This window comes from Spodoptera frugiperda, chromosome 12, assembly GCF_023101765.2.
Source record: "Spodoptera frugiperda isolate SF20-4 chromosome 12, AGI-APGP_CSIRO_Sfru_2.0, whole genome shotgun sequence".
Lineage (NCBI taxonomy): Eukaryota > Metazoa > Arthropoda > Insecta > Lepidoptera > Noctuidae > Spodoptera > Spodoptera frugiperda.
The window spans coordinates 1,372,740-1,396,747 of NC_064223.1; the positions used below are offsets into that span (position 1 = coordinate 1,372,740).

At 35.3% G+C, this 24,008-nt stretch overlaps 1 protein-coding gene across 3 annotated transcripts in view; it reads left to right on the top strand.

Annotated features, from left to right (window-relative positions):
• Positions 1–5,613: 5,613 nt before the first annotated feature.
• The window catches only part of LOC118262452 (innexin inx1), a 51,503-nt gene continuing 33,108 nt past the window's right edge, over positions 5,614–24,008 (top strand). The window contains exon 1 of one of the 3 annotated variants that reach the window (XM_035573813.2): positions 5,614–5,998. The gene's annotated coding sequence lies outside the window, so the exon portion shown is untranslated. The remainder of the gene's footprint in view (positions 5,999–24,008) is intronic. The other 2 variants (XM_050697816.1, XM_050697814.1) reach the window with 2 other exon arrangements.

The following is a 24,008-nucleotide window of genomic DNA, read 5'->3' on the forward strand; positions in this document are numbered from 1 at the left end:
AATTGCGGAATGTATGTAGGTATGTATCAGATAAAATATTTCTAAAATTTTTACTAAACGATGATTACAAATATTGTAGGCACTATCCATAACATATTAACGTAGGTAGTGTTTAATTTACGGAGGCGTGGTGCTAAGTACTATATCAATAGGAACTATATATGTGACTGATTTTAAAATACCAGCTTCCTAATACATAGTAAACATACCGAGAATTAGCAGGTCGCCATTTAAGCTTTGTTTGCGTGACCTTTGACCAAAATCTTCGAACATATTAAATGGCGGAATATTAAAGAATATTTATTTTCCTACTTACCAGGAGCGTAGCTTGCGCCATATCTGTTGTATTATACGGGGCCCCTAGGCTATGGGCCCTACCAACGTGCGTAAGCAAAAATTAAAAAAAAAACAATTTGTTATTTCAAATTAATCAGAAAAGTTCTAATATACAATTCCTTTTTTTTCGCGTAATACGTTCAAAAATTAACGCCATCATATGGACCCCCAAACATGGGTTAGCTGTAATAGCATCGGCATGTCCTCTTTGAGGCTTGAGAGACAGAGTAGGAAAAGAAATTGGATGATATTCCACCTCAAAAACAAAAAAACGGGGCCCTACCAAGATATGCTACGCCACTGCTACTTACATAGGTAGATAATGCTTATACATACACTAGTAGGTAGTGTAAATTAGGCATGTAGTAGTTAGGATGTACTGTTTATACGGAAGCTTGCATCATATAAGTTTTGAGAAGTAAATACTAAAGCAGTCCTAATTAGGTGTCTGCTAATTACATACGTGTCTACAGCACTAGTTTATGTCATTTATATTTTTAAGAAGATAACATGCGATATTGACATAACATGCGTAAAATACGTCTACATTTAAGTGTAAAATTAAAACTACTTTATACTCTTTCATAGTTTTAAATATTAATTTAACATTTCATTAAGTTACTTAACAATTATTTATTAGGTACTAGCTGGCCCGGCAAACTTCGTACCGCCTTAAAAACATTTCTCACCAAGGCTCGGAACCGGTTTAAAAAATACCGGTTAATACCGGTTTATATCGGTTTTCCTCCGAACTTTTCTTAAGAACGTGAACATTAAAGAAATTTATTTTAACCTAAATTAACCGGTTTATTCGACGAGGGGCATGTCGGTACACGCGTTGAAATATTATTATTGAAATAAGCTGAACAGCGCGCGGCGTTTCTTTGATGTGCGTCGTATTAACCGGTTTTTATTGCTCTAAACCGGTTAATCCGAAAAAACCTTTATGAAAATACTGTTCCAAATACCGGTTTAAAAAAACCGGTTTCGCGAACGAAACCCAATGTAAAGGTTTTGCGTACAAGTACATAATAACGGTTTGAAAATTTAACCGGTATCCGAGCCTTGTTTCTCACCTTTTAAACCTTCCCTGGACTTCCAAAAACAATTTAAGGCCATTTGCCAAATCGGTCCAGCCGTTCTCGACTTTTAGCGAGACTAACAAATAGTACCTAATTGATTTTTATATGTAGAGAGGAAGTCGGTTAATTACAATAGCTGAAATACAGGATAATATACCTACCTTGATAATACACTGCTATATACATATACTTTAATCAATAACACCATTAGTTGCATATAATGACGTAGGTAGATATTATTATATATTTTAACAAACACATTAATTGGGAATGCAAGGAAAACAACTGATACGGAGTGGCTATGGCTTTGTATTAAATAACAATGTTTGCGTAATACTTACGTAATTAATACAATACAGAAAAAAAAACTAGTTTTTGCCAATACTAGGTTTTGTCCGCGTTTCCGTGTGATAAAAAATATTTATCCTTTCACCCAAGTCAACTCATACCCTGTCTGTATACCAAATTTCAAAATCCGTTCAGTAGCTTCAGTGTGATTGAAAGATAAACATTCAAACAAACGGACTTTCACATTTGTGATATAAGTGTGATTTATTTATTTAATTGAAAAGAACGGAACAAAAACTAATTACACTGCTCAAGATAAGTGCACACATGTGCCTGGATTTACCAAATATGTAGGGTACATATTTGATTAAAAATTTGGTAGGACAAACGAGCAGACAAATCACCTGATGGTATTTGACACGAGCAACACTAGAGGATTCACATGGCATGGCTATTTTTGGAGGTTTTTCGGAGGTTTTTCCGTAAAACCTCCGAAAAACCTGTATTCAGTCCGGGAATAGTTGACTCATAATTTGGTACTAATACCACAGAATAATAAGTAAACTAATACACTTACGTTGAGCCATAAGAAAGATAAGATATTCTATTATAAAAATCATAATATATCTGGTAAAAGATGATGTTTTTGATGATGAGCGCAACTTTGCCTAATTAAAAAACGTGGCTATAAAGCTACAAGTTACGTCAAGTTCCAATCTCTTACCTAATAATTTACTATGCATTACCTAGGTTTTGGTGGAATAAATCGTGGCACCGCGCCAGCATCTCACATCTTTTCGTCCAAGCTTTCACCCTGCATCTCAAGATTGTTGACCCGACCGAATGCTGCGGGACGTCGACTAACCGACTTTGACAAAAGAGGTTATGAGGTTGAACTGTTATGTTCTGTGAAACTGAAACTGCAAGCTTTGTTTTGTGTTTAACATCATCTTAATTAACGTTACGGTAATGTAAAATAGGTAACAGACGGAGTTGTAGGTTTTTCCTACATGTGTAGGTGGTTGTATTATGTTTTTTCAGGTTGTTTTTTACCCGACTGCCAAGGAAGGGTTATGTTTTTCGCGCGTATCTTGTATGTATGAGCATAATATTCTTTATTACCTCATTTCTTCGAAACGGCTTGATGGATTTCGACAATCAGGGCATCGTTGGATTCGTCTTAATTACCCAAGTGTTCTTAGATATGTGACGTAAAACAAAAACCAACATGGCGGCCGTGAGGCGCCCTAGATAGAAGTAAAAAAAAAAAAAAGATACTTAATTGAGTGTAACAGTCGGGACCCATTAAATAAACTAGACTAAAATCATTCAATATGGGTCCCGACTGTTGCACTCAATTATGTTTCGCATAAGATTATTATTTTTTGTGTATTGATTATGAAATTATTTAATTTTGTGGTAATAGCATTGCTATCTACACTTTTAGACTAAGCTTGTTTCTTACTTTTTTTTATGCATTCGGGTTTTTTAATTTATTTTTTTCTGTTAATCATCTCGTCAGTCGATGGTTTGAAGGCTTTTGTTGATTATGAATACGAATCACATTATAGGTTGGAGGTATCAGATTTTAGTGAGTGGCCCCGATGTTAAGCATTAATATGTAGGTAGTAGTCAATCTAATTATTTGATATGTAAATATGAATCCAAAATGAAGATGGATTTTGTACATTAATAGTTACTTTTAATCGAATATGGAATTGATAGATGTACCTTTGCTAATAGGTACCTACATTCGTCACTAATTAAGCAATTAATGACTTGTCAATTTGTATTAGGTCGGCGCCGGCGCCAATGCAACTAGGCAATGCCTAAATAGCTACCTATTGCTTAAGTAATTTGTAGATTATTATAAATACTTATTTGATTTTTGATAACTAATGATCAACTAACTACTGATTAATGAGTTGAGCACGCTCCAGTTTAAGTAAGTATTTGTTTTCAACAAACGAAAAATATTGCGTAACAATAACATAATTATCATGGATTCATGCTTTGCAGTGCTGGAGCTGCGGACTGTCTAGCGGGTTTACCGGGGCTCGGATGATACAGACCCCCCCCCCAATGCTTTACAGTGAAAACGTTGAGTGCAATGAAAATTGTATGAATCTATAACAGAATCAACTTGAAGAAACTTCGACACAATACATGTTTCAGATTTCGCGGTATTACTCAGAATATTGAATATAAAAGAACTCACAAGTCTTATGTAGGTAACCTCCTATTCCTACGTTACCTCTTCCAGTGAGATCAACAGATAACTTTTATTTATTGCGGTCACTACTCAACACTGGCAATACCTATAGTCCGCAATGGCGACAATTGGTCGACAACACTGCACTGGATTCGGAGCCTAGTCTCCCGGCTGCAAAAGAAAAAAATCTTTTCTTCATAAGTATATTAAAATTGACTTCTGTAAGTTTTTGTATGGAAAAACTCAAAAATTCAAAATCATTTCTCCGAAAAAATTGTGCTTATGTAATAAATGTATGATAGCTAATATGTTTATACATATTAGCTATCATACATTTATTGTATGATAGCTAATATGTTTATACATATTAGCTATCATACATTTATTGCAGCAGTGGGTATGTATGTAGAATAGAAATTAAGCAGCCTCAATTTCCTAAATAAGAAGCTTATCTTTGTATTTTGATACATTTCATCAGGATGTTTAGATGAATATAAAGTCTGTTGTTATCATGCAGATTATTATGATGCCGACAAAGGCACCGGCCATTGTGGTGCCGTGTTTAGAATATGTAACTTGAGGGCAAGAGGACGGACATACAGACACAGATACAGACCTATTGGTGTATACTGAGTAAGTGGATAAATGTAAATATTTATCCATGTGTGAGTGAATGAATGAATGCGGGTAGGTAATATGTATTCGTAATAATAAGCTAAGTAGGTATTTATAGACTTGTCACAAGAATATTCCAGAACTTTCTTAACCGTTCTTTCATAGATTATAAATTATAAACTTACAAAACTTCAGTATCTAGCTAAATAAGCAGGCATTCTCGTTTAAATTATTTTCTTAATTGCGTCCCGAGGCATTCAATCCCGTTTCCCTCAGTTTCGGTGGCAGGTAGTGGGCTTTGGGCAGGATATGCAGGGGCCAGGGGCTACGGTCGCTCACTCACGTCCGATTGACTTTTATGGACAAGGACACACACACAGACTCCCGCTACTGACTTGAAGACACGTGCTTTCCATATTCCACAATATTATGCTATTTTCTTACGTAATATTTTTCACTATTGCCGAATATGTAGGTATTTTTATATGTTATTGAAATTGAAATTATGTTGGTACGTAATAAACTGTAGAGAAATTAAAATTGGTAGGTAGTCACTAGGCTATGGATAAGTCATAGGTAGGTCTACATATAGGTGTGGTTTGAGAGTGACAGAATTTACATCATAAGATTTTGAAATTGCCCGCGGCCGGCGTATATTTATGTTTTTACCTACTATTATGAAGGTACGATTGGTCTGAGAATAAAAAACATAATAAAATATAGTATCAATGTTTGTCTGAATATTTAAGAGAGTCTAATAAATATTCCCCGTGATATGAATTCATAATAAACAAAGTATCAAACATTGTGAATAAAATATTTTTCAAGTGGTGAAGTTGGTTACCTAACAGGTTAGTTTGAATTTGATGTCAAAAAGCTTTTGTTATTATTTATTTATAATAAATTGTTTTTGTTTTTATTTAAAAACTTTATTTCTAACTTAAATTGAATGCGTAGATTGGAACGCATATTTTCTACTCTGGCAACAAACAAAATGGCGTCAACGCGGTTTAAGGCGCGCGCTCTCACCAGTATGTCTGTCTTTTTCTAACAAATGTGGAAGTATATCACTATCTCTGTTATCGGCAACAGATAATAATTTTCTTTCATTGCGTGTGATGTAAAACAAAATAAATTGTGAGAAGAGCCGGGCTAGCCGTGAAACGGAGTACTTTTCTTTGACGTTGCATGGTTCCGTTTTGTGATGCAAGTGTATTTCGTTTATTTTCGTGTTTTATAAAAGAAAAATAACGATATAAATTGGAACAATTATTGTTACAAACAGGTGAACACTGAAAGGTTTTATTGAGTGTGTTTAATGAAAGTTTTTCTGATGTTTTTCTATGAAAATTGCAATTTGTAAACGATAATTTCGAAAACGATCTAATTTTCCGCGAAACATAAAATCTATAAAACAAAGGACAGAATTGAAGGAGTTTGTGGAGGGAAACAATAATCAGAATTGGTGAGTCTAATTTATTTAATATCAAAGTCGGTCGCGTAACATTTTTTACGCACCACGATTTTTTGAGAGGCTACGCAAACACAGCTGAGTATTCTGTGTCAGTGTTGTTTGATTTGTTTCATGAAAATAGCTCTTATATGCAATATTAAGACAAAGAACGTTCAAACACTGTTCCATCCTGTCGTTTTTTATTCATATTCAGTCAGTAGACCATGCAGTTTTGTTGAAATAAATTAAAAACAGAATACCTACTAAGTAGGCCATTAAGCTTTGTATAAAAATATTATAAGGTTTAATTAATGGTTCAGAAATGATATCCAAATTATATTATTTACATTGAATTTTAACTTCTTACTGAATTTGTTTATGCACCTTACAGCCGAATACTTAATATGTAAGCCTCTTAGGCTTAGTAGGTTTAGTCATAAGTTCGTAAGCAATATAATTAATCAGCGGACTAAAACATATATCATTAAAGTTATAGAATGACTTCAAGACAATATTTTACTCAGGGATAGTAAATTTAATGCAATAACATTAGCCGATTATGGTTGTTGGAGTTCCTGCAGCCTAAATGCTCACATTAGGCACTTAAGATCCCATTATACACATCTTGCCCCATATAATATCCAGTATTTCTTATTTCCAGTCATTTTGAACCGACTTCCCAAAAAGGAGGAGGTACTAAATTCGGAATTGTCTCAATCGGCAACTTCAACCTTGTCTACCTTTAAAGACAAATGTTACTTAACTCATCATTTGCAGAAACATAGATCCATATTGGCAACAAAAGGGAAAATAAGTTAGGTACTTGATAAAAACAAATTGATAGTTAACTAGAGAGAATTCTCGGTTGGTTGTCATGCAGCGAATTCAAACTGAACAGTAGGAATTTTGGTTGCACAGGCACACATCATATTCAAATCATTTATTTCAATTTAACCAATATAGTGCACTATTGAACATCAAACGGTCACTAAGTGTCAGTCTGTGAGCCAGTTCTCTAGTGAAGCTATTTGCTTGTTCCAAAGCTTAGATTCCTAAAGAGAAAAACAAGCAAGAAACTCCTTGGTGAGTTTTTCTTGTACCCCTTGTAGTCTTGCAGGCATGATGTCATATGATGTAACAGGATTTTCCATATTGCTACTGACTAAGGGAGAATAAATGTATTATTATGAATAAATAATTCTCTCTTAGTTATACAACAGGATAAATATGTAGGTAGTATGTTGTTTACAATTAACTATTTATTATGTACTCTGGAGCTCCTTCAATAAATAAACAACAATAATTATGTCATCAACAATTATGTAAATAATGCTGCAAGTACATACATATTGCATACCCACTATACAAATAGGAAAATGTTTTTATTTTTCTTTATTGAAATAATAGATGTTAGTAACAATAAGCTTATTGATATTATCAGACAGTAGTTATAATAAGAAGATACCATAAACTATGGTGTCTGGATCACAAATTAGTTTTTTTTTAACTAGTTATTCATAAACTGTGCTTATTTATCATTGATGGAAGTAAAAGTTGATACCTAATTAGAATGAAATAACTTTTTCTTTTAAACTACTAAATTATTAATCACTGACCAGGTAAACTGTCAGACCTGCAACTGCAACATAGCAACAGTGGCAGTGTGCTAAAAACTTTCTATACCAGTTCGAGTCTAAGGATAAAATAGCACTATTGTTCATAGAGAAAGTTAGTTCTACTGTTCATAAACATAGATGTATTTATGCAAATACGCATCTTTTCAAATGTCGAAGTGTGTAAGTAAGTATTTGAAATAATGACGGGAATTATATAGGAAACGGCAATTATATCGTCTTAAATAAGTACGAAAAAAGTTCGTACAGATTTTTCTGTTGATTTATTTTTGTAAATTGTCATTTGTAAAAGGCCCGCACAGTGCCCATGCCGACATGTGGCCCAGCGCACGTGCTCCAAGCCACGTTTCATCCGGGATAATGACCGCACCACATTTTTGTGGGCAACTGAGGCCAAACCGTATAATTTGGACCATCCTGCTCTCGCGCACACTTTAATCACCTTTAATGGTAGATCGCCGGGGGCGGGGCGGGGTGATTTATAGCCAAACTTGTCTAGTCTGAACGTCCAGTGAGCCAAGACCAAATAACTTGGTACATTTCCTAGTAACGACCTCTTGGAGATGAGGAATGTTAGGAGTATAGAAGGTCTAAGTATATTGGCCGATATGATACCAGTCGTAAGCTCATATTGCCGAAACGACAGGTGGGGATTCGATCTAGAATAAATTGCCTTCCAGTTGTTTCGAAGCTGCTGGTTATTAATTACCTTTTTCCTTCAAGAAACCGTACGACTGACGACAGGAATTCGTGGAATAGCCTTACTAATCTCGAAGGATAATCCGCTCACGGTGTCCCTAAATCGGGAATATTTCCGCCATGGGATTAGTTTTTGGGCCCCCTGTGGGTATTATGACCTAATTTTGTAAATCTTTGTTATGGAAAATTGCTTACTGGTAAAGCTTTACTAATGTAGGGTGGCTTAAGCTCGTACCATATTACTGAGTCAAGAATAAATAACTATCAATTTAGTTGCACCAAGCGATTGTATAATTTCCAACACTAGACAAACCTTGAACGATAAAGTTCCCACCTCATAATACTCATAATTTCGAACAAATTTTTTTTCTAAGCGGTTTACCATCAATTAGGTCGTTTATAATTTCATTACCTTCGCTCCAAATAACTCTCCCATTGTTATCGTGTCGATTATGCAGACAGTTGTAATGTCACGATTGATTAAAACAATCACTCAAATTAGATCTTCTTGAATAAATCAATACGTAAAACAGGTATTTTCAAGTGCTGTGATGCCACGATTTGACCACGGGAATTAGCAATCTATCGGCTCGCAAGTTTCTCAATACACGATTCTAACTGCAACGAATTCTAAGCAAGGACAGTGAGCTCCTCAAAGTAAAAGTGGCCATTCTTTGTAAAGGTGGGTTCCTGTTACCTATGCTAAGTGGCTGCAACGCGATACGGTGTTGCACCTTGCGCCCGAGGAGTTTGCCTTGACCGCGAAACAGACCTGTTCTACTGCCTACAATATAAGCCGTTTTCCATGCCAGATAGTATCTATATGAGGGCTGTGATGTCAACGTGGTAATGAAAATACTGGGCAAGGAGACTACCTTGATACTATATTGCCAAAATAGCTGGTACGTGCGTACTTGTATTTTGAATTTGTGAATAACAGCATAAATTTTAGAGTTATTCTCAAGCAAAAACAGATACGATATCAATGATTAGTTACAAGGAACTTAAATAGCAGTCGAAAAGGGATATGTGATGCAACTTGTCTACCTTTTGCAGCATATGTGCGTCTTAGACTTGGATTATGAAGCATTTTATTTATCCTTACAATGACAAAGATGAAGGTCAATGGCCATTCATAACATGCATATTTAATATTTGGCACGTAGCAGGCTTCTTTGCATACACATTAAATATTTCCGTCTCACTAGTTATAGTCGCGGTGAATCTGTGTGTCATGTAATTATTGTGTTTAGGTATGCCAGGAGTTATGTTATAACACGTTCAAAGGTTCGGAGTACAGTCGTAGGCTTTGTACAAACAGTTATTGTTCTCAGCCGTTTGTATAACATAATTCATACAAGATTTACAAGCAGGTGGGACTCCTCTCACGGTCTCGTTTATGTTCAGCGTCCTTCAGCTCATCCGTTGTATAACAATTATCATTTAGCACACGTTTTAATAACAGCTCCAAATAAATTATAGGCCTACGCGCCTTTTTGCTCGCGGCGCTCAGGTCTAAAATTAACCATATTGCTTTTTTGATCCAACAAAGGGTTCGACCGTTGGCGCGCTTTCAATTACTCAAAAAATGTGTTCAATTTAACTGAACATGAGATTACGATCGACAGCATAACGCGGCCGCATCAGATGCTATCTGGCTTTATAATAAAAACATTACACAATGACACGAAATATGTGATTCCTACCAAAACTCGCGTATCAGAGAGGTCGTCGACTATCTATGGCCTTACTGAGATCACCGTCAATCACGGCCATGTGGACATGTTGCAATTGCTAGCTTCAATTAGTCTTTTGGGTCACACTGTCAACACATCATTCTGTCCATCTAAATAATAAATAAATAAATAAATAAGCCTTTTATTGCTGTTCTACAGTTTACGCACATTTTCTTATTACTAATAATATTCCTATATGAACAGATCGACTACACGATCGGTTTCACTTGACAGCTTGTCTTCCGACAAAGGCCTCCTCCAAAGACTTCCACTTCTGTCTGTCTCTCGCTGTTCTCGTCCACTCTGGACCCGCAACCGTTTTGAGGTCATCTTCCCATCTTTTTGTTTGACGCCCTTTACTTCTTTTCCCATTCCTGGGATACCACTCTGTTATGGTTTTTGTCCATTTTCCATTTGTATCTCTGAGCATATGTCCAGTCCATCGCCATTTTAAAGTTTTACATGTTTTCCCTGCATCCTTAAATTTAGTTGTATTTTTAATTTTTTCCAATCTTATCCTATCTTTCCTCTTGACGCCCAATACGCTTCTCTCCATTCCGTTTTGACATATACCTTTATTTTGTTTATTAAGTTCTCTGTCAATGCCCATGTTTGGCAACCATAAGTTAAGCATGGTAAAATGCACATGTTATAAACTTTTCTTTTGTCTTTGATAGGCATGTCCTTGTTCTTCATGACTTCGCTGAGTGACCAATATCTCTTCCATGTATTGGCTATCCGTCTTTTAATCTCTTTATGCATGGTGTCTTCAATGATGTATACTAATTAACAATAACGTCATGAACCAAAAAATAACACTTGGTAATTGAAATATGTGTATTGTCTGCTACCGGAATCATAGCTCAATTTAGGGAAATGAGCTCAGTTAACCGCAATTCGTTTAACTAATATATTCTGCAAACAAAGGAGTTTTAGGGTCACCAGTTTCTGGACTGTTCAACAAGCAAGTGTAATCAAGTCAAATAAAGTTAGTCGAATTAGGTTGTGGACCGATTGAACAGCCGAATATCAAATGCAAATACGTGATACGTAACCTCGTGTAAGCTGTCCCTGGCATTAGCTGCATTTGGAATTTCGACATACATAACTTGAACTAACTATAAATCTTTTTGAACAATATAGGAATTCAATTTTTTTCTCAAGCTAGTTGTTTTCATTTGAAATAGAGTCGTATGCGATTGTATCTTCAATCCTTCGAAGCACGTGGGCTGAGTTGAGGTCATTATTACCGTTACTAAGCCAGACTTGCCGACTTGCCGGTACATTACGATTGTGGTAGAGTTCATTGTAACACTGCTGTGAAAACTATTCACAACTTGTCTTTGTCCTGCTTCCATTTTGCTAAAGTAGGTATGTGAATTCTTTTAAATTTTGTTTCTACTAGACATGACCACTTTGATTCTGTTTGCCTGGTAACTGCTGTGTCTAGTCATTCCGATGTGAATAGTTCCCCTCTGCAGTTAAGTTGGTGAAAAATTCGTGTGCTACTGGCAACGCTGTTTCTCCGTTTTGTCAGATTGAGTAAGTAAGTAAAGACACCTTTAAACTTTGCTTACAAACTTATACATAGCTTCGTCGTCTCTGCCTGTACTTAAAATGTGGTACATAATCCATTCATCCTTGACTTATGAAATAGGTCCATTTGAATGAGTGTCACTCTAGCTTTGGACGGAAACTTTTGCTATCATATAGATTGTAAGACTTAATATTTATTCTCCCTACACGTGTTAGACAGACTCTAACCTTCGCACCGTCAGTTTGTTTATTGATAGTAGGTACTTCATTCCACTGGTATTGGACCAATCAAGAAATTATCAGCGTTAAGTGTCCACCAATGGCACCATTGCGGGGTATTTAACATTGATTGCCAATCAAACACTACTTGTGTTAGAATTTATTTCAATCAAGCTTTGGTATGTATCTATGTAGGTAGCGTGCTGACGTTGGCTGAAGATATTTCAATGATCAACTGACAAACTCACATTAACCACAATACTGGTCTGTTGTTTAAAATATCTCCGTCCTTGATACTGGGGTTATCTTAACCGATATCACTATAAAGCGGACCATATAATAAATATCAAATAACTCAAAATATTTAAAGGTATTTGCATCGATAAAAAGCTCAAAAAAACTTTAAACGACTCTTTGCTTGAGGGTAAATAGATTTGTCTATAAAAGTTGAGATAAAATGAAGATTTATGACTCCACTGTCACGCGATTTTACACTCTAATTTGCATGAAACTTGAACAAATAAAACATAGTTCAGAATGCTCGGATTTGCATGATAAATGTTGCAAATTGTCGAGATACTGTCTTTTTAGTTGCAAGCGCTATTGGTGAGCAAGGAGTCTTGAGAAGAGTTCTTTCAATCATTTAGATTTTTAGAAAGATCTTGTGTGGTACTGATTCTGTTGTGATGTTCACGGCGTTTGGCAATGACTATTCTCGCCTTTATTAAACAATGCTAACTTTAACATTTAGCACGTCGCGTCGGGCTATCCCTTCAAGGAAGTGATTCAAATAATGTTATGGTATCGGTTCCAGTCAATACACGACACACAAATGTACAATGCACTTGTCACTATTGTTTTGTATTCTACTTGTAGTAGTTTACTATCGGGACATTTGTAAATAATCATAATCTTTGTTTATTGTTGTGACAAACAACATATTTAATTTTGTGTCAGCCATTATTGTTTAAACAACAAATTTTCCTACTGACATCCATCTGTTATTGCTCTCTATATTCTTATCGCCTACTTATGTAGCACGTAATATTTTTATAGAACTAACTAATAAAATTGTTGTGTGTCAGTTAAATTAAAATACTGTATTGCCTTGGCAGACGTGAGTAAGCTGTATATTTCAAATACTTTCGTACCTAAAAAGGGGCCGTTCAATTATTACGTAAGCACTATGGGGGGGCGGGGGGTCTTTACTTTGCTTATTTTGGATGACATGGGGGGTAGGGGAGTCTAGATGATGATTACGTCATCGGTAGTTATTTTCTTTTTTACACGAATGGCAACCCACACATTGTCTTTGCTTGAAAACGAAAAGCATTTTCGGGGATTCCCGCAAGTAATACATACATTTAGTGAACAGTGCGCGGTAATTCCCCTACTCGCTTTAGAACCGAGTAAGGGAATTACCGCGCGCTGTTCACTTGTCTAAATTTCCTCTATCAGTGTATTGTTTCGTTTGGCTGCTATAGCGAGTAGACGTATTGTAAGCATAGTAAAGCAAGTTAACATTTGTGTTACCATTCATTCCATTATCCAAAGTTTAATGTTTAAATAAGATGTCATTTCAAATAGACAAATCCAAGTTATACCAAAAATTGTTTGAAAGTTTTAAAAAATCTCATACAAGTACGAAAGTACAAAATGTACAAAAGTTAGTTAACGAAGTGTGGCGAAATTATAAATTACAAGCAAAATCCGACAAGGAACTAGATATTATTGTATCTAAGAGAATCGAAGAAGAATTGCAAGCAGCGACTAAGAATAAATCCAATTTACTACATTTTTTTCTAAGGTGAGTGACGAAATCATTTTAGGTACCTACTAGAAATATTAGAAATCGCCAAAAAGTTTCTCTTTGCTAATTAGAAAATATTATGGCCTATCTTAAAGTATAGAGGTAATATTCATTATATAGATTTATTTCTTATAATTGATTCCGTCAATTGGTCACAAAATACAGGATGTCAGTTTTATACATATATATTATATACCTACAGAAAACTATACTCTATTCAAATAGGTATTTAACAGAATGTAAACAATCTTTATATGTCTTTTTATTGAAATATGTGGTTTAAAATTGTAAACTGTGTAAAATCTGTTGTGATTCATTTAAAAACTCAACCAATATTAAAAAATTGCTTTTCTGTAAATACATAAAGGTGCGTACAAACATCGTGAGGCGTGCGCCGCGAATGGTTCGCACGTATACATGTGCCGTAGCATGCCTCAGGTTGATGTATGCGAGACGAACCATTCGCGGCGCAAGCCTCGCGATGTCTGTACGCACCTTTACAGATATCTGATTTTATAATTGCATATTTCAATAAAAAGACATATCAAGATTGTTTATATTCTTTTAAATACCTACTTGAATAGACTATAACACCCTGTATTTTGTGACCGGAACGATTTGCTCGTTTAAAGATATTAGATTTAAAGCCATAGGGTTTTGTATTTACCATATTTATTGCCATACTTTGTATTTATGTAGCTTAATAAGAGAATCTTTAGCAGAACCCATAGAAAGTTTTTATTTTTAGGCAACCTGTAAACCTGCAGAAAAAACACAAATTACACAGCCAGCTTCAAATATTAAAAAACAGGAAGAAGATAAAATAAAAACCGGTAATGAATCACAACAGCAATGCGAAATTAATAAAAATACAGATAAACAGAGACCAAAACCTTCTCAGGAAGCTATGAAAAATAAGATTGCTCTACTCGAAAAAAATTTGAATGCTTTGTATTCTGCCAGAGATACTATGTCAATCCGTGCTGAAGTTGATAAACAGATCATTAAGTTGCGCGAGGAAATAAAAACAGCAAAACAGTCTTTAAACAGGAAGGTTCAAAACGCAGTTGCCCAGAAGAAACACAGGGATGGTATGAAAAGAAAGTTAGAAGATATTTGTCATGAAAATCCAGAAATGAAAAAAAGACTATCTCTGAGGGATTCAGTGGGACGTCCTAATCTTGAAAGCAATCAACCTTTACTATTGAAAACAATCGCGGATATAGCTTTATTTGGGAGTGCAGCAGATGATAGAAGACGAACGGAATCAATTCGCAGCGTAAAAACTCTTGATGAACTCACACAAGAATTACGTAAAATGGGATTTGACATTAGTCGCAGTGGGACATATCTTCGTTTGATTCCCAGAAAATCTAATTCTGCAGAGGGACGAAGACATGTATCGACAGTCCCTGTTAAGCTCATTCGGGCTCAAACTGATCACCACAAGAGCCACTTAGATAGCAAGTTCGCTGAAACATCAATCCATTATTTAGAGAACATAGCATCCATACTAGGACCAGATCAAGTATTTTTCATATCTCAAGATGATAAAGCTCGAGTCCCTATTGGCGTAACTGCGGCAAATAAGCAAGCACCTCTTCTAATGCACATGGAATATAGAATCAAATTGCCTGATCACGATTGGGTAATCGCTGAGCGTCATAAATTAATACCATCTGTTTATGCTGGTATCAAAATCACTTCCAATATGCTAGGACAACCGCAAGCCGTTGGATATTCTGGACCAACATACATCGCTATTCGAAGTGGAAAGCATAGTTCATCTACTGCTAATACTCATGCTCAGGATTTCGAGACGCTTCTCGAACTTGAAGAGTTTCGACCATTAGCTAAAACTGACCATGGACTAGTAAAACCAGTGGTAATCATGACGGTTGATGGAGGGCCAGATGAAAATCCGCGTTATCAAAAAGTCATAGGGTTTGCTATACAACACTTTAAGCGACATGATCTCGATGCATTGTTTTTAGCTACCAATGCTCCCGGAAGAAGTGCGTATAACAGAGTAGAGCGCAGAATGGCTCCTCTTAGTCGGGAACTGGCTGGTTTAATATTGCCTCATGACCATTTTGGGTCTCATTTGGATGAACGTGGCGTTACAATTGATGAACATTTAGAAAGATCTAATTTCGAATTTGCAGGAAAAGTATTAGCTGAAGTATGGAGTTCAATGGAAATTGATGGCTATAATGTTAATGCAAAATATGTTGGGGCAGGTGAACAAGATCTTCCTGATTTTCCAGACATTAAATGGTATTCAGAACATGTGCGTGAAAGCCAATACTTGCTCCAAATTGTAAAATGTAGAAATACAGAATGCTGTCGTCCAAGAAGTGGACTATTTAGATTACTAGACAACAGGTTTCTTCCACCACCTGTAAAAGTAAAACAAACAGTTGATGACTTGGTTTTAGATGAAGGAGGGCAATTTCTTAATCTTCCAGTCAATTTAGCTCTACGCTTAAGTGCTTCACTCAAAGATTTCCTGCAAATGCCATACGATTATTTTTGTCCGACGGTACAATTGAGGCTATCAAGTCGAACATGCAAAACGTGTGGTCTTTATCATGCTTCCGTCAAGTCACTAAATCGTCACATCGAAAAGATCCATAAGAAAGTAAACACGCACACTGATAGGAAAGTTAGACCTGTAAGAGTCGCTGCTCGTCGTGCTAATGAACTGATGTGCATTATTCAAAATTTAGAGCACCATGATGTTGAATGGCTCGATGAGAATGACGTAGACATTCCAAAATCGGATGAAAGCGAGCAGACTCACAACACTGAGCAGCAATCGAAGCAATCCAATGTCATCGAAAACTTAGAATCATGGATTCGGGTTTCATGGACTGAAGACTGTTAATTTGAATTTAATATATGTACCAAAAATTTAAAATAAGTTTGTTATGTTAGTAAGATATAATATTTTTGTCCTTTACTCTATGTTGAATACCGTTTCAGTAAAATATAATCTCTATCCTAAATCTATTTTCTTATTTTTCAAATTATAATTATAACATTATAAAATTAAAAAAACAATACATTAATTGACAAATGTTTACGTAAGCATGGGGGGAGGGGTAAGAGCTTTGCTTACTTTTGCTGACAAGGGGGATGGGGGGTAAATAATTGCAATAAATCTGCTTACGTAATACTTGAACGGCCCCAAAGCTGTTTCTTATAATGTTATTAGTCAATATAATATTGCAAATTTTTCCTGTTTACAAATTTTAGAATTTTCTGACCAATTTGCAGTGATATCATCAATTGAAATAACTTAGAGTATTTTAAGTAATAGACTTCTACAAGAGCTATTAGTGTCAACGACGTCAAACAACAGATTTGAATTTAATCTTATTTAAACCCGCGTTTCCTTATTCAGTGATGTCTACTTTACGATCATTTGGACTTTATGAAGATTGACAATCAGATAGAGAAATTGCAAACGACGTTGTAAAATGTTAACGGGGTTTCTCTTAGCTCATAGCTGATGTAAAATTCACTGGAAGTGGGTTCCCTCTTGTTTGTTACTTGTATTCATTAATGTTCAGACGCTAGCTCATCAAGCTGTTCCAATCTGTTATTGCAAGAGATTTTCGACTTTAAAACCTAATGGTGAAGTTGAAAGTCTATCAAAGGGAGGCTGGAGTCTGTACAAAGATAGAACGTGTCCTTCTTGCGTCTCCTATTGTGGATTGCATGCGAGGGTCACCCACGCAGCCTCGCAGTAACTTCACCAAACGTTCCAAATTGATGCTGTGTTCGATTCATACAGTATCAGATGATGATCGTGGTACTTGATGCATTGTGTCACAAGCTGCATTCATTGCCTGATCGCATCAATTGGGAGCGACACCGACAATTGGCCAATTTGGGCCATCCTCAGATCCGTGGTCCGATCAGACCTACAATAGGCTTGGCAATCAGGAATGCGCGGCCTCGCGTCCTTTGTTAGGTTAAAGAAGAAACAGTTATTGTATGATTTCTTTTTTTTGCGTTGTAATCTGAAGTCAAGAAAATCGGTTGTTATATAAAGTAACCCTTCCTCGTAACTTTATGTCTAAATACTACTTCATTTATTTGAGAAGCATTGCTGAAATTAGACGATAATTTTTGCGTGTATAAATAATGGGTAACCACAGTGACGCATAAACACATATAATATAATGTCTAGAAATGGAGAACGACATAATCATACAAAACCTTAGTTGCCTAATATATTTAAATAGTTCCTGAAGTTGTTTCAATTATAACAATGACAGTATCTTCAGTGACTAAGGAGGTTGGTGAGAACATCACCAGGCCTTATTGCCAGTTGACCCTTGGCCTCGGGAATGTTCGCCAACTTAATTAGATTAAATTTGCAAGTGATCTGGTTATTGATAATGTACCTATACGTGATTCATCGAGGTCTTCGGACCTGCTTTCATTAGGTCATGATCCCCTAGTACCGTATCGATTTGAAATGATTGTTCGTAGGAACGTAGTGTCGATCTTTTGATCTAGTTAGTGATATTTAGTTCCCTATGTTAAAATAATCGTTGTGCTTTTTCCACAAATGGATAATGTAATTATTGTCTACATAAGCGATGTTATTAATTGCCAGTTTTCCATATGAAGTGATTGTTTTTGTAGGTACACAATAAATAAGGATAATTGGACATTTACGCCAATGGTTCGCGAAATTTCCTTAAACTATCGCGCCGCACAAAATTATTTATATAATATATTGTCATTGTCATTTGTATTTTCAATTAAAATGAATATTTATTTGAGTGTATTGGTTTAGTCTTGGATTTTCCAATAAGTAACGCCATTTGGTGCTTTCATGACTATGAGATAGTAGTTTATTTGAATTAGCAATTACGTTGTGATCAAGTAGCTAAATTTTCCTCCCGGGATAGCCCAGGAGGAACCGATTAATAAACCAAATTGGCCACTCTGTATTTCAATAAATTACGTATAGTAAGTTTTCCTGTGGCCTTACCTCTATATTTAGTTATATTAGTGATACTAAACGGAAAATCAGAACCAAATCCTATGGATTTTAACAATTTTAGTACGTACCAAAGTGAGCTTTTGTCAGTCTTTTATAAAGGAACGCATTTTCGTTGTTCCCGATGTCTTCTTCGTATTTTAACAACTATACTATATGTATGATTCCCTTGGTACAACGCAATAGTATTTAATCACAAGAATTCTATCTATACCGTTAATAAAACTAATTATAACATTGATAAGGAAATTCAAAGTTCCGGTAACTTTTATTTACCGAAGATAATTATTTCCCGCTACCTTAGACTACATTCCTTTCTATTGTACTAAATTCTCATTATGTTTGGCGAAGTAATCAGAACAGATAAATAACTTTTCGATCTGGTTCTTATAATTACAGTTGTGCAAGGTACAAGTAAAAGGTATTTGTGAGATGTAGAAGTTGATTGCGTTCTTCTTTGAAGAAATAAAGTAGGATAGCTCCATTAGTTGTTATGTTTTTCGGCTTACTATTTGACAAGGAACTCGACTAGTTTCAAGCCATGAGTGGCTCATATTCATGAGCAGACATTCATCAATATGAGCTTCTAACACAGTCGAGTCGTAAGTAAGCCGAAAGTTTCGGCCCGAAACACATCATAATTAATTTAGAATGTCTCACTAGTTTAGAGTTATAATATAAACACAGTATAGGTCCATCCTAGAAATCTAGTGTTGTTCTTACAGACAATTTTTATTAACAAGTAGGTTTTTCCGTAGATAATATACACAAGATGGTTAGGTACCTTGATGAACGTTGCAGAGAACCGCTGGATGCAGATTGCTTTCAACCGATCGATTTGGAAATCATTGAGAGAGAGTCATGAACGTCTCATGAACTTTGCGGTTCTCTTGGTGCATACTGCGAAATATTGAACTTCCGCTGTACATTAGAAATCCTTTTAATATTAAAATCCATCACTAATTTTTCAATGTACTACATAACGTTCTTAGAAGTACAACAGTATGATCCCTTTTATGAGCTGTTACCAGAAATAGCTCGCTCCCTTCATAGGCCTGAGTTTACAGTAGCTCGTAAACCTCGCCTGGTCATTATACTAACTGAACCCATACATTACGCTGTAATAACTTTTAAAATCTATTATTCATAATGTTACAGGAGTTTCTGAACTCCACTTCCTTGGATCCCGTCCAGTAAGCGCCAAAAATTTGGCTTTGTTGAGTTGCTAATTTTTGAGAGAATCTTTGAAGTAAGATTGGAAAATATTTATGGTGGATTTCAGTAGCCCAGACGGCGAAGTCAATACATACATTTGATTATATTTTACTCAATTTAGAAAACTAGCATAAAATCGAACATCATCTTCTCTGTGAATGCGTATTAGTAATATGTCCTTAAATATAATATTGTGCGATATCGATTCGATCCAATTGGTATCCCGCTGATCCAGCTGTGGGCGTGGGAATCACGTTTCTTGTTAGGGTGGGTAAATGTGTCAATTGAAATCTGATCCATTCTTTCCCAGAAATTAAGTGGGCTGTGAAATAAATTAATCTACCCTCCTGTGTGCGCAGTTATTCTCATAGTTACTACCACTTTAAGCACGTGGTCCAGTAGCCAAAATTTACTAAAACTTTAAAAGAAACAGTTACAGTCTTCTGTCCCGTAGATTGAGATTAGCTACCTATTAAATGTTGAACAATTCTCAGCCTATTTTGGCGTTAATTTCCTCAGCAATCTTGCGGTTGACGAGGCCATTTTCACAATATTTAGGTGCAATTGTGCGGCGTTTTGGTGCCATTTGTTTAATTGGTCTAATGACTTTATTCGAACATTTACGTTTTGAACGTAAATAGTGCTATTTCGGATGTTAGTAAACATTTAGAAACTCTAGAATGTCAATTTATTGTTTTTGTGGAATAATTATTTATATATTTATCTTTGTCAATAAAGTCAAATCTGTGTTGAAAATTCTTCATTGTAAAACCAAATAAATGTTGCTCCCATTACTCCGTTGAGTACACACAATACATCTGCAATCCATATTGATGGTCGTATTTAATTCATATCGGTTTTACATGACAATAACAAGTGACAATTTGTGAGCACATTGGGTAAGTGGGTCACTAATATTTATGCAAGTGTACCTTAATGGACCGTGCTTTATTTAATCGACTTAAATATTTTATGGAAAGTATTGTTATGAAATATTGGCTGTTCTACCATTCAATGCTATTTAAGGTTAACAACCTTTGATCCCATTATTTTTTTATGATTTTCCATAATTATGTCTCTTGGCGTTTCCACAACTGTGTTGGATAATGTTGGTATTGATCAGATTGGAGTGTCAAAAGTTAAAGTTACTCATAACATCACAATACACTACAGTGTACACTTTGAGAAGCAGGGTCATTTTTTTAAGTATGCATTCTTATGCTTTTCGGTCAAAACAGCAATAGGTTTCTATCACGTAAACAGTTTTCCGAATTCAAGGTTTGTTTGTTATTATTTCACATAGAAAGTGCTCTAAATGTCTACTCACGACTATGTGGTGACACTGTTAACGTCTGTGACAGATTTTTTATGCTAAACGATACTAAATGACACTTAGTCCAAATTACTTGAAGATGTCAACTTAGAACTGCTAATTTTTAAAATAGCCGTGGTCCCCATATTTCCATTTTTACAGCTGATTATAGCTATATTTACCGTATTTGGTTAAAATGTAGTAAATGGTGAAAATACTGTTTATATTAAGTATGTTTTACTTTCTCCGGTCTAGTTAGTTTTTGTGATATGAGTGACAGCTAGTGTTATTTCTAACTGGACTTACATGTGTGACAATATGGAGATTATAACTGTGACATTGTGAGAGTTTTAAAATCTGCAAGTAAGTACTTACTAGACCAGACATTCCCAACCTTTTCCAGGACCACTTTTATGATTCTTGTTAAGTTAGGTCTGATTTCCTATTTTCTCATAAAAATAGTGACTTTGGGATTATTGATATATTTGAGCTTGAACCGTATTTGTTTTTCGTTTCGCGGACCATTTTTTGTCTTCCTTCAACCACAGCTTGGAAATCACTGCATCTGAGTAGATTTACCTACCACAGACGAGTGTCTGTGGTAGGTAAATCTAGTTGGATGTCATTCTTCATCATCATCATCATCGTGTCACCACTGCTCATACATACATAGGCCTCCTTGCCTTCTTTATGTCTACCATTAGAAGATATATTTTTACTAGGAATAACTGTCTTATCAAAATATTCGCAGTTAAAGTTAAATTCAGTTGGGTTATTATTGAGTTTTGCAATTTAGAAATTCTCAGTAATGGAGTCTGAAATGGTTCCGGTTTTTACGATATGCCCCATATTACAATGGGCTTCATCTATTTAACAAGTATAATAAATAGGTAACAACTGCGTTTACACATCCCAGTGGGGAATAACCGAATACGGGTGCAATACTAGGTATGTAATATTGTACTCAAAGAAGCACGTTCCATATGCTTCTATTTGTTGTCAATAGCAACGGAGGAGCGTTCACACGCAGCGGCTACTGGCCCAACCAAAACATGGCAAGTACAGCAGCGGAACAATCGCTAGTTGTGCAATACGCGTTATTTGCACAACCGACCCTCGTGGGCTCGTGGCACACCGTGCTGTTACGTCACACTTATTGGAAATTGTGTTTGGAAACTATTTCATAGCTTTTGTTCAAGTATTTTGTAGGAGACACTATCTCGCACTAAATTACCGCTTCTAGTACACCCACTATTCGCCAGTTGTGATATTAAAGAGTTATAAGTTCATTGCTAAACATTGGGTACGATTCCAAACTCTGTGGTCTTTACTGAGATATATCTAATACAAAAACGTACTATTTTCCTGACCACAAGTTTGAACTCAAAGCCTTTATGAATAATAAGCTATGCCTTAGAAAATACATTTGAAGTTTTTCTGCCTTAGTAAGACTTATACCTACACTGAGTACCTAACTTGCCAGATGTGATCGAAATATTAAATGTTTGCATTTAGGCATTACTAAAGCAAAATTGTATGCACTTTACATCCACGAATTGGTGACTAACTCAAAGCAGGAACAGTGAATCATTGATCTGATACATTGCTCATGGGCGGTCATAGGTAAATACATTGGTAATAGATTTATTATGAGGTAATAGAAGAATTATCCTTATGCATATTACTAAGCTTTTGTAACGCGGATATGTGACATAATCATAAGTGATGTCTGTCAGTCTTTGCGTCAAGGTACGCCTTTCGCGAAGATTGACAGCTTAGATAATACATCTGCGTAGTATAGCTACATAGCACATCTCTGTTGGAAAAGCACCTTTATGCTTTTTACGTTACTTAGAAATATAATGGGATTTGGTATTGAGCTCGCCCTGTGGATGTACAATATGGGGCTATAAAGTGTAGTTAATAGAGGTACGAAATTAATCAATTATTTTGTTAAAGTATTTCAATTTTATTTTCTTTAAAAGATTTCGCCCTTTTTCTAGTTTCCATAACGTAGTTTTGTAATAGTATAAACCTTTATATACTTTCCATATTACAAAGCACAATATAAAAGATTTATTCTTTTAATCGCTGATCGTTAAGTAATCATAAATAGTATTGTTGTTGCGTATATTAATATTTGTTTATAAAACAATCAATTGTAGTGCAGTATTGCTAATTGCTAATAGTTTACAATCTCAACCCAGCTTTTGTAGTAATCGCTTGAAGTATAAACAAAAGAAATATGTTCAATATTAATATGCTTACTTTTATGACTCGCTTTGCCCACGTTGTCAAAGGAAAAAAGTTGTCTATAATTTTTCTGTTTAGCCTCCTATGTCTTGAAATCCTGACACAAATAATATGATACAATAAAAAACTCTGTTTGCGTATTCTAACGAATTGGAATGCTGTAGTTTTCTGGGAAAATTCGAGGTCCTAGGTTGTCGCAGTTATGACTATGTATTATATGACCAATGAGGCAATTAATGAAACATAGTTCCTGAAACATTAGTTAACAATTAAGATGATATCAAACTTTTCCCCACATTTTTGCGGTTATTAAAACGAATAATTAGTTTTATGACATAAAATCTTTTCTCCACACTTTTGTGGTTTTTAACACTAATAAATACTTTACATTTTAATGCTTTATATCCTTAGTTCCCGTATAATGACATAATAATTATGTTAATGTGGGGAATCACAATGATGTAGTTAAATACGGGCTAGAATACCTATAGGAAAATCCGTTTTTCTCGATTTTCCTATACTTAAATGCAAATTATTTAAATTTTCCATGTCTGTTGTATTCCTGTGCTAGCTGTAGACAAACTGCAG